Source organism: Cervus elaphus, chromosome 33 (assembly GCF_910594005.1).
Source record: "Cervus elaphus chromosome 33, mCerEla1.1, whole genome shotgun sequence".
Taxonomy (NCBI): Eukaryota; Metazoa; Chordata; class Mammalia; order Artiodactyla; family Cervidae; genus Cervus; species Cervus elaphus.
The window spans coordinates 54,134,784-54,146,784 of NC_057847.1; the positions used below are offsets into that span (position 1 = coordinate 54,134,784).

Sequence of the window (12,001 nt, forward strand, 5' to 3'; positions counted from 1 at the left end):
ACTTTTCACATGAAAAATATGGCAAATAACAGTCTAATTCAGGAGAATATTCTGAGGTATGTTTATCTTGAACAAATTCCCCAAAAAACTAGGTGTTCATTTAAAGGAATAAATAATTACTGAGAGAATACAACTGCGTCCCCATGGCCAAACTGCAGAATTCAGCAGAAAAATGATATCTCACTTATGCAAAAGATTTTGTCATGATAAAGTTTGTTCTTCACTACATTTCCCCTCAAATGGCAATTCTATACTTGGCAATGTTGCCTGTTTTATTCTCATCTAGGTCAAAATTTAAGTCCTGGTGTGGAGGGAGTGAGTTAATATCTAATGCTGCACTTTGCAAGTAATCGCACTGCTACCTTACCCAGAGAAAAGTAATGTTTGTTGAGCACTTACATTTATTGAGCCAGGCTTGTACCTGCTAATGCTTTACTATGTCATTTGTTCACTCGTACATTAAACGTTTATAAATGTCTACTCTTTGCCAACCATTGGGAACATAAAAAAAAAGTCAGATTTCATGTCTTTGAGAGATGTAGTCTGGTTCTCTAATTCAGATCATTCAATCTCACAATAACTGAAAGAGAAACGTATTAGCATTCATTTTTATCTTGAAGATGAGGAAACCGAGGCTCACAAAATTTCAATGATTTGCCCATAATCAGAAGCAGTATTTAAGCTCAAGTCCATCAGACTCCAAGCCCCATTCTTGCTCTATTTTTGCTTTGTTGTTACTGGATAAAACACTTCTACACTTGACTTGAAATGTGATGGTGGGAACTAAAATGTCAGTAAAGTACTCAGTGTCAAAATGTCATGATGTTTAGTCTGAAAGTTTATTTTTTTCTCCTTTTCACTTTCTGTATGCCTACTGCGTATATATAAAAGATGCCTACAGATGGTTCTTCACCTTTCCCACAAATTAGAAAAAGAAAAAAACTGTATTGTATGACGAACAATCTTATAGTCATTTGTTGGTGCTGGTTTTTACCGGAGCCCCAAATAGGCAAGCTATAACATGTAGATGCAAATTCAGTAAGAGCTGATAATCTTCAGCAGTATATTAGTTGAGGTCCTTGAGTAAGACTCTTGCTCTCTCCTTCACAGTTCATTTCTCCTGCTGGAGGACTCCTCGTGCTAACTCCTATTTTCTATGCATAAGTGCCATGCTAGACCAGGGCAAGCATTTAATTGTACTGTGGGGAGTAATTTGAATGAGTGACCTGGGGCTTGGCCAATGGCCAAGTCCATTGGAAACTCCCCTCTAAGCTGTGCATTTTTAGGCTGTGGTCATCTTTGGGATTTCCCCCGAAAAACTTCTCTATCATGGCAGACATTTAACAACCCCATTTTCAGAATAGTATCCAAGCCAGGGTGTCAAAATGAGGTATGAAATAATTTGCTTTGCATGTTGATTTCTCTCTTCTTAAATCCTTCCCTTTCTTAAATCTTTTTAATTTGCATATTTTAAACTTTTCTCTATTTGCATATTGAAGTCTTCTTGTAAAAGTCTCTGCTTTCCCCAACAAAATGGTGCATTCAACATTTCCTGACAGTCTATGTCCCATAGAATTCTAGGTACTTTTGGTTTGTTATTACCAAGACTAAAGAAAAAGTTTCTAAATAGCTTTTGACAGGCTTCTAAAGTAATGAGTTACAGACTGAATGTTTTGTCAAATACAATGATACAATTCATGTTTTCAGCAAGCTGTTTCTTGGTTTAAAAGCTGGACTAAATTGTTATATATATATATATATATATATAGGCACAAAAAAGACATATTCAGAAACAATAGGTCGTGCATATTTAAGTTGTTGGTAAAAGCACTAGATGACTGGATTTTATTTGTTGCTCAGCACGATAGAATTTTGGCCTTGAAAAATTGTTCCTAGAATGACAGTTAGGAAAAAGATCCTTATTGGTAGAAAGGTATCAAACTATCTAAATTATTCAAATTATTTTATCTTCCAAATAGGTCCATTACCTCTATATATTTTAGAAGACCAAAAGTATATTCAGAAGTTACTGGTCAAAAACTATCTGTGACCCAGATACTGTTTGGATTTGCATGAGATATTTCCAAAGCAGTTTGGGAAAGCCCACAAATTCAAAGCAGCCTCTTTATCCTCACCCCATTTCTGCTGAGTCCAGGAACCTTATTTCATTTCCTGCATGGTAGGCATTTTTTAGGGACTAGGTAAGCCATGACATCTGCACTGCTTTCTGAGTCATTGTCGTGAAATGATACACGCTTGGGTGTAGTGAAGCTACTTGGTTCCCAGAGAAAACAAACAAACAGAAATCAGCTAGGAACTTCAGTTTGGTTAAAAACAAAAGCAATGTACAATTCAAAATTTTTTATTTATTTTTAAAAAACCGTCTACAGCTTTTAAGTTTCCAAATGATATTTTCTAACCATGAGAAAATATTTTAAATGAGAGCCTTTGCTCTGCATGCCTCACTCAGACACATGCCATAATTTGTGAAGGGAACCAGTCAGGCCTCTTCCAAGAAGGTCTGTCTATGGAAGATTGAGACATAAAGCTTCTCTATTTTGATAGATCAGTGGGGCACATACTCAAAGAAAAATCTCTGTACTCAAATAGCCTTGAGGGCTTCCCAGGTGGCTCAGTGGGTAAAGAATCTTCCTGCATTGCAGGAGACTCAAGTTTGATCCCTGGGTCGGGAAGACCCCTGGAGGAGGGCATGGCAATCCACTCCAGTATTCTTGTCTGGAGAATCCCATGGACAGAGGAGCCTGGCAGGCTACAGTCCAAGGGATTGCAAAGAGTTGGACACAACTGAAGTGACTGAGCACACACACACGCCCAAATAACCTTAAACTAATTTCATCATTTATTTACTGATTTTGTGAACTGTCATATATGACAGTATTCTAGGTCCTGCACAGTTATCAGCAGTAAAATATAGTTTCTGCTTTCATAGAACTTAGAATATAGCATATGGGGATGAGGATGAGTCTTAAATACAAAAGCCTGTAGCTTTATTATATTGTGAAATTACAAATAAAGTGCATAGAGACTTCAGAGGTGGAGGGGGAGAACAGCGTAAGTTAGATCTCCTACTAGTAAGAATAGCACATATTTGGAAGTAGTAACCATATTTCTTAAATCTTTGAAGTAAAAAGCAGAAGCTAGAAGTGTTCCTGGGAGTCTTTTCTCTTCTCCGCCATCCTATGTGTGGTTGAGTTCTCTCCTCACCATGGCTTCTCATAAGACTTTCAGGATCAAGCGCTTCCTGGCCAAGAAACAAAAGCAGAATCATCCCATTCCTCAATGGATTTGAATGAAAACTGGCAATAAAATCAGGTACAACTCCAAGAGAAGACATTGGAGAAGAACCAAGCTGGGTCTATAAGAAGCCGCACATAAAAGTGGCACACATGTTAAGACCACTTTTTTAAGCAGCCAAATCACCGTGAGAACACGACTACTGTAATGCTTGGCTCCTGATGTTTCTTATTTCCTCACTATCAGTCTGAGACTCAGTAATAAATATGAAACGTTGGGGGGAAAAAAAAAAGAAGTGTCCCTGGGAAATTCCAAGAGCAACAAAAACAAAAAAATTAAATCAATGATGAATTCTACCCACCTCTTGGGTGAAAAAAATAGAGTTGAGTAGAAAACTGTTATCCAGTGCTTTTATTATGCCAGACATGGATGAGATATTAATTATTTAATCAAAATAATATCCTAATATCCTTTGCTTCATTTTTAAGATGCCCTGATGAGAGGAGAAGTCAAGTAACTTGCCCAAGATCACACAAATAAATCATGATGGAGCAAGGATTCAATGCAAAGTCCATCCAGTTTCAACTTAGTGGCCTTAAATAATCAAAGGCTGAGGAGGAGAGGAAACACAAGACAAGCAAGCCATTGAAGGATGCAAGCAACTTAGGTCTAGCAAGTTTAGCTGTTGTAAGTGATAACAAACAGCCCCCTCGTGTTGGTAGCTCATGGCACTAAACCTGTTTTTGGTTCACATTACATGTAGGCTGAGGTCTGATGGGGCTCAACTGGGGCTCTGCTAGGAGTTCTCTTCACTCTGGGGTCTGAGTATCGTGATTTTAGGTATTTCGGTTCTTCTGTTCAAAAATGGCACATACCACATTTGCCCTTATTTTGTTGTCCACTGTAAGTCACATGGGCAAACCTGGGGTCATTGGGCAGGCATGTGTAGTTTCCCTGAGGGAGGAGCGGCAAATATTGTGAACAAGAATACAATCTATCAACCTCCTGTAGGGAACACTACTAAATACCACTAAATAACACCCAGGAAACACTACTAAGTTCTCTGTAGTGGCCTATATGGGCAAAGAACCTAAAAAAGAGTACATATGTACATGCAAAACTGATTCACTTTGCTGTTTACTTGAAACTAACACGACATTGTAGATCAACTATACTCCAATAAAAATTTTTTAAAAAAGAATACATTCTGTCACCCTCTACCCCTTTGATAGCATAATACCATTCCCTCCTTTCTGCACCCTGTATTTATCCTGTCCCCACAAGAGACAATCCAAAATTCCTATCTATTTATGAGACTAGGCCCAAAGTTCAAGACCTTGTGATACTCTACATTCGGTCTGGATGATGTCCATTTTGATCCAAAGACCTGTACATGAAATAATAAGCTTTTTCCCCCTACACACCTAATATACAGTAAAGAGACAAGAGCAGGATAATCTCAATAAACATTTCCACATGGAAAGGGATGAAGAGGAGACACACAGCCATTCACTAATTATCAAAGTCCTAAGATTCCACTTAGGAATGGTAAGAGGCTCCCAACTTGGGGCCGGACCCTCCACCTGGGGTCACTCCAGAGCTGGGGCAAACTTGATCTGTAGGTTAGGTGACGTAATATGAGTCAGAAACAAAAGTTAAGGTAGATTTGACCTGGATTAGACTTTTAGGTAACTGAAATGAGTCAGTTCTGAGCTACAAAAAGTAACCAAAGTCTGTGTGATCAGCTGAGGATGTTTTAAGGGAGAGAGAAGGGAAGATCAGCAGAACATTGTTGAAAACAGTGAACTGCAAAATCATTACATGTTTCTACCTCATCGTGTTCAGACTTTTTGTAAAACTAGACCCAGTAGAGAGAAGGAGAAAAAAAATCAAAGATGACTACGTTTTTCTATCCTTGATAGCTGGGGAAATGATGATACTATACATAGCCACTGGGATATAGAGAAGAAAACAGCAGAAAGAAGGCGATGGCTTTCACTTTGGATACGTTAGACCAGCTAAGTATTTAACACTGAGTTAAACATTATGTTCAAGAAAAAGGGAAAGAGCAGAATTATAAGAAACATGTTCAGGCTTAGGAAACTCACAGTGTTTTGAGCGAAGTAAGACTAACTGACAAGAAGCAAGGTGGCAATGTGATGTTTGGATTTGGTTGTTGAACTGCTTTTAATGAAAGTGGAATTTTAGAAAGTTAATCTCCTCTGTCTTCCTGCATGGTGCTGAGGCTATGCTCTGTCTGTCTCAGGCTACATTTATGGCTGCTAATAATGTCTCATCCAACGTCTTTGGCTAGAAAACCCAAACGTCAGAATTTCCAAGTGATTCGGCTTTCTCCATTACTCAACATATAACCTTAATCCCTTAGGAACATCCTTGAACAGGCAATTCTCAATGACAGAGAAAAAGAGGACAGTGTGAGGTTGGGATAAGATTGATAGCCTCAAAACCTAAGCCACAAAGATGTCTGGATGGGTATACATATGACTGAATCACACATCATGAATAGTCATCCTGGTACCACTGCTAGAAGAGTCTATTCACCATCATGGAATAAGTCATTTTTTCACTTTCTTCTTCTCCAAAGATAAGTTAAACTCAACAAGTTATCATCTATTCTATAACAGCCATAGCTATAAGTTATTTTTCAAAAATGTTATTTTTATTAACATGTAATTGGTTTATTCTTATTTTTAATAATTTTAAATTTTAATTTAATTAATAGATTATTTAATATGTTAATATGAATGATAATTAACATGTTAGTTAGAATAAATATTTTAAATGGTTCTGCTTTAATTTCTAATACAATTAACAACAATAACTATAACACTATTTTATATTTTATTTTATTTCACTTTTGTTGGGATATAATTGACAAACTTCAAGATATTAAAAGATATTAAGATATTAAAAATTGTTGTCACTTGATACTTATATACACCATGAAAGGACTTCTTCTACCAAGTTAAATAACATTTCCATCACCTCACATGTTTATCCTTTTGTTTTTTTCCTTTTTCTTTTTTTGGTGAGAACATTTAAGTTCCATTCTCTTAGTATATTTCAATTATACAATGCAATGTTATCAACTATAGTCACTATGTTATACATCAAATCCCCAGATATTATTCATTTTATAGCTGAAAGTTTGAACTGTTTTACCAACCTCTCCCTATCTCCTCTGTCCCTCTAGGTGGTAGCCACTTTTCTACTCTCTGTTTCCATGAGTTTGACTTTTTATTCAGATTCCACGTATGTATTCCATGTGGTATGTGTCTTTATCTGGCTTATTTCACTTAGCATAATGCCCTCGAGGTCCATCTATGGTGTCTCAGAATTTTTCTCCTTTCTCAATAATATTCCACTGTGAGGGTGTCATACTCTTTATCAATTTTTCTATTGATGGATATTCCTCATATACTCTGTTTTCATTTCCTTTTTCATATACCCAGAAGTGAAATTGCTGTATCATGGTTTTGTTTTTAATCTTTCGAGGAACCTCCACACTGTTTTTCACAGTGGCTGCAACAATTTATATTCCCACTGATAGTGGACGAGTTCCTCTTTCTCCAGTTACCTTACCAAACACTTGTTATCCTCTGTCCCCTTCTTGACTGCCATTCTAACAGGCATGATATGGTACCTCATTGTGGTTTTGCTTTGCATTTCCTAAAAATTAGTGATGTTGAGCATCTTTTCATGTACCTTTTGGCCATTTCTATGTCCTCTTTGGAAAAATGTCTATTCAGTTCCTCTGTTCATTTTTAATTAGATTATTTGGGGATCTTTGTTTTGTTACTGGAATTTATGAGTCTTTATATATTTTGGATAATAACCCCTTATCAGAGATATGATTTTCAAATATTTTCTCCCATTCCATAGGTTGTCTTTTAATTCTCTTGATGATGCTTTGCTGTGCAGGTTTTTTAGTTTGATGTTGTCCCACTTGTTTATTTTTGCTTCTGTTGCCTTTGATTTTGGTGCCAAAATTTAAAAAAAAAAAGAAAGAAAGAAATCATTACCAAGATAGCTGTCAAGGAGTTAACCCCCTGGTCATCTTCTTGGAATTTTACAGTTTCAGGTCTTAAAATCTTTAATCCATTTTGAGTTAATTTTTGTGGATGGTATAAGATAGTGGCACAGTTTCATTATTTTGCAAGAATCTGTCCAGTTTCCTAACTCTAACCCATATTTTAGAAAGCTTATTAGGATCCTTGATACCTTTTAGAGTGTAAGAAGATCCTGAAATCAAAAAGTTGGAGGAAATCTGAGTTATATAATTCAAGCTGCCTCTGTGGCCTGCAAATCAATTGTTGCTGGCATGGCTATGCTTCATCCTGTGTCTACAAGGTATACCATTAGTTTTGCCTGGGCCAGGAACCATCACTTGAGTTTGAGAATGACAGATGAACCCACTGGAATCAAAACATTTTGAGAGCAGGGACAGTATCATTTTCATTCTGTATCCCCAAAGCCTAGCCTGGAATCTTGCACATGATATTTGCTTAATAAAAATAAATACTTACATAACTTAACAGAAGTAATAGCTTGATTTCTTGACGTAAAATGGATTTCTTGGTTTGCTTAATGTTCACAGGAGAATTTGGAATAATATTAATGACTCTAAAATGAGACAAGGTTGAAGTGACCTTCTATGGATAGATCCAAACACACAGCAAATAACATTTTAAAATGTAACAACAATGAAATAGTAAAAAACTAACCATATTTGAGTGCTTCCTGTGTCAAACATTGAGCTAAACCCTTTGTATCCATTATCTCATTTATGCCTGAAAGTAACTCTAGGAGTTAGGGGTTATTGTTGTTGTCATACTTGGTAAGTCAGGTCCAACTCTTCTGTGACCCAATGGACTATAGCCCTCCAGGCTGCTCTGTCCATGGGATTTTCCAGGCAAGAATACTGGAGTGGGTTACCATTTCCTTCTCCAGGGGATCTTCCAGACCTAGGGATCTGATTTGTGTCTCTTACATTGGCAGACGGATTCTTTACCACTGAGCCACCAGGGGCTCATTCTCATTTAACAGAAAAAGGCTGTATGCAGAGGCATACAACTTGCTTAAAGCCACACACTAGGGAGGGACAGAGCTTGGATTCTGACTCTATCATAATATATTATCCCCCCTAAAATGATAAGAAATATTACAGCCCAATGTCCATTCTATCATTCTATTTTCTCAGCAACCCAGAGTAAGGTGAGAGGCTCAAACAATGTCCCTGTTTACAAATGTGGAAACTTGGGCACGGAAGAGCCCTGCAAATTACCTGAGGTCCCACATGGAGGGAGAGCAGAGCAAAATCACACCTAGAGGCATCTCCTGCTTGGGTATGGAACCGCTGTTGCCCAGGGAACCTGTGAACTCTATGGGGATTTCAACTGAACCAGTACACACTAAATGTGTCTCCCATTGGCTGCCCCATGGCCCAAAGAGAAGACAGACTTGGTCCTTCATGGCCTAAAATCCTCTTCAGTACAACAGTTCATAGATACTTTGAGCAGCCCTGCTTGATGAGTCAACTGGACATATGAAAGAGAAAAGCTAGTGTGTACAGGATAGGAAATAAATGAGAGATGAATTGTGATAGAGAAAGAGGGGGGATGTTGGAAATAGAGGCAAGAAATACTGACTGCTTCTGTAAACGATTCCTGTCCATAGTTATCTTGTCCTGAAGTAGGGCGAGAAGTAAATAACAGATCCAGAGATTGGGTTTCAGTTTTGGTTTTGACTAATACTGCCTGTGTGACCTAGGATAAGTCACAGTATTCCTCAATCTCAATAAAGTTTCCTCAATCTCAAAAAAATTCCTTTCTCTCAATAAAATAAAGTTTAGCCTAGATTGATAATTTTCTATTTCTTCTCAATACCACTCCCAGCCTCCCAGCCTCACCAAGAGAAACTCTCAATACATTGTATCTTTCCAGAAATAATACTTAATGTATAAACAAGGTATGCACATCTATATACATGCATGTACATACACATATCTCTTGTTTTATACACATAGGATTACATTATGCATATTTTTCTGCAACTTACATTTTCCACTTAATTATAGATCTTGAACATCTTTCTCTAACAATACATACAGATTTCTTTTTCCTTTAAAAGCAACTATTTAGTATGCTATTGTATGAAGGCACCATAATTTACTTAGACCCCTATTGAAAGACATTTAGTTTGTTTCTAATTTTTTGTTATTACAAACATTGCCGTGGTGAACCTCCAGGAGCAATTTAAATCTTCAGTGTTTGGCAGAGAATACATCATTCTTTGTGAAACTCCTGCAACAACGCCACGAAGCCCCAGGGTTCCAGGAAGCACAGTTTGAAAACCAGTAAACAAGATGATCTTAAATTTCCTTTTCTCTCAATTAAATGAAACTCTTTTAACCTTTAGCGTTTGTTTCGCTCACACATTATTTTGCAGTATCTCCTAACAGTTTGAGTGAGTAGATATGTTTTGTCTTTCAAACCAGGTTATAATTAGTTTGAGGCTACTGACTGTTTAGCATCTTTTCTGCTTTCCTTAAAGCCTAGCATACTCCTGAGTGAGGCATAGGCGTGCTCAATAAATGTGTGTTGAATGGTACTGAAAGATAATTGGGTTGGTGAGACAGAGCACTAAGCTCTACTTCTTTGTCAATTGTACTTGTCAAATAGTGTGAGCACCTAATAGTTACCCTTGATCTCAGTATGAAGAGCTTCAATGGGTTAGACGCAGTTTAACTGTCACTCAGGGGAATAAAGGTGAATTGAGCAATTCCTCCATGTATGCTCTGCATTTCCAGGGTTGCCAGCCATGCACAACTCTGGAGACACAAGTTGTATTCTGTGTAAATGGTAACCCCTAGAGTCGTGCTTTAGTTGGCTAAATCCACATTTATTACTCACAGAGGACAACATGCTTTGTGCCCCTTAGAGTTGTCCAGGACATTGAAAGTGAAGCGAAAGTCGCTCAGTTGTGTCTGATTCCTTGTGACCCCGTGGACTACACAGTCCATGAAATTCTCTAGGCCAGGATACTGGAGTGGGTAGCCTTTCCCTTCTCCAGGGGATCTTAACAACCCAGGGATCGAACCCAGGTCTCCTGCATTGCAGGCAGATTCTTTGCCAACTGAGCTATGAGGGAAGCCTCAGGGCATTGGTAAGATATTCCCCCTCTTCGCTGTTCGCAAGAACTCTGTTGCATCCATCATTCTCTGTTAACTAAATCTCTAGTTCCTCCCCTACTACTTTTCCTTTTCATATAAAGATCCTTAAGTCTCTTTCATCATTGTAGTAGTAGTCATAATAATGATGATGATAATGAGAAATCCCTTGCCTACAATCACTTCTCTTTCACAGGTGAAGCTTTTTGAAAAAAGAGTCTACACTCCTGTTCTTAAGTTTACAACCATCCCACTGGGTGGTTTTCCGTCATTATGTGACTTGATCTGTCTGTGGCATGAGCCACTGTTCACCACCTCAGCTAGAAACTCACTCCTTCCTGTACTTTTGTGATGGCACTTTTCCTGGGCTTTTCTCCCAGCTTTCTGTTAACTTCCCAGCCTCTTTCAAGAACTCACATCTTGTCTCCTGGAGTTCCAGCTTTTACTGTTATCCTGAGCTTAGTCGCTTTTCAATTCATTGGCCTTAAGGCAAATAGTTTCCTTTAAAACTTGCTGCTCCTCCTAGGTTCCATATATTTTGAATTCTGTTTTTAAAATTTCACCTTAATTTGATGAATAAACTGCCATCTACCCAGATTCCCGGACATGAAAACTTGGACCCCTCCACCACTCCTAATCCCACTACCAAGAGATGAAACCCTCAATGTATTGTGTCTATCTAGATATAATATTTAATTTATGTACAAACTTATATACATTGTAAAGTCATGTCATGCTCAACTTCCTATTCTTTTTCATTCCTAACATTTAGTCAGCCACCAATTTTAGTCAGTTCTAACTCTTAAATATATTCAAATCCGTCTATGTCCTCTAAATCTATAGTAATTCTCTAAGCAAACCACTATCTTCCTGAATTACTGCAGCAACCTCCTAACTGGATTCCTTGCCTCTAGTCTAGCCCTTTTCAATTCACTGTGCTTCAGATGAATTCTCTAAAACATACACCTGCTCAGATCAATCGGATGTGTAATGTTCTAAATAGTCTCTCACACCATTCAGGGTCAAGTCAGAATACCTTTGCTTAGTGCAGAAAGCCTTTCTAATCTTGTCCTGTTTATCTTTCAGTTTTATCTCCCACTACCTCCTTCATTTAATTCTCCCTATGTTTACACACTCAATTTGTTCTTGGAGTACCATGTCTTATCTATCTTTACTTTCTTCTCTGTAACACAACTTTCATCACTCTTTCATCTACCTCAGGCATCATCTTCAGGAAGCCATCTCAGGTATTGATCCTCATTTGACATCCTCCTTCAGTCTGTGCTCACACAAGTCTTGAATATAATTTTCTCTCCCTCCCTCTGCCCGCATGTGCCGAGTCACTTCAATCATGACTGACTCCTCGTGACCCCATGGACTGTAGCCCTCCAGGCTCCTCTGTCCGTGGGATTCTCCAGGCAAGAGTACTGGAGTGGGTTGCCATTTCCTTCTCCAGGGGAATCTTCCCAAGGACTGAACTTGTGTCTCTTGTCTCCGGCGTTGGCAGGTAGGTTCTTTACCACTAACACCACCTGGGAAGATTGCCAATGTGTGGTG

The 12,001-nt window shown here is 38.1% G+C and overlaps 1 pseudogene; it reads left to right on the plus strand.

Annotated features, from left to right (window-relative positions):
- The first annotated feature begins 3,193 nt into the window (after positions 1-3,193).
- Positions 3,194-3,463, plus strand: LOC122688672 (annotated as a pseudogene).
- Positions 3,464-12,001: the final 8,538 nt, after the last annotated feature.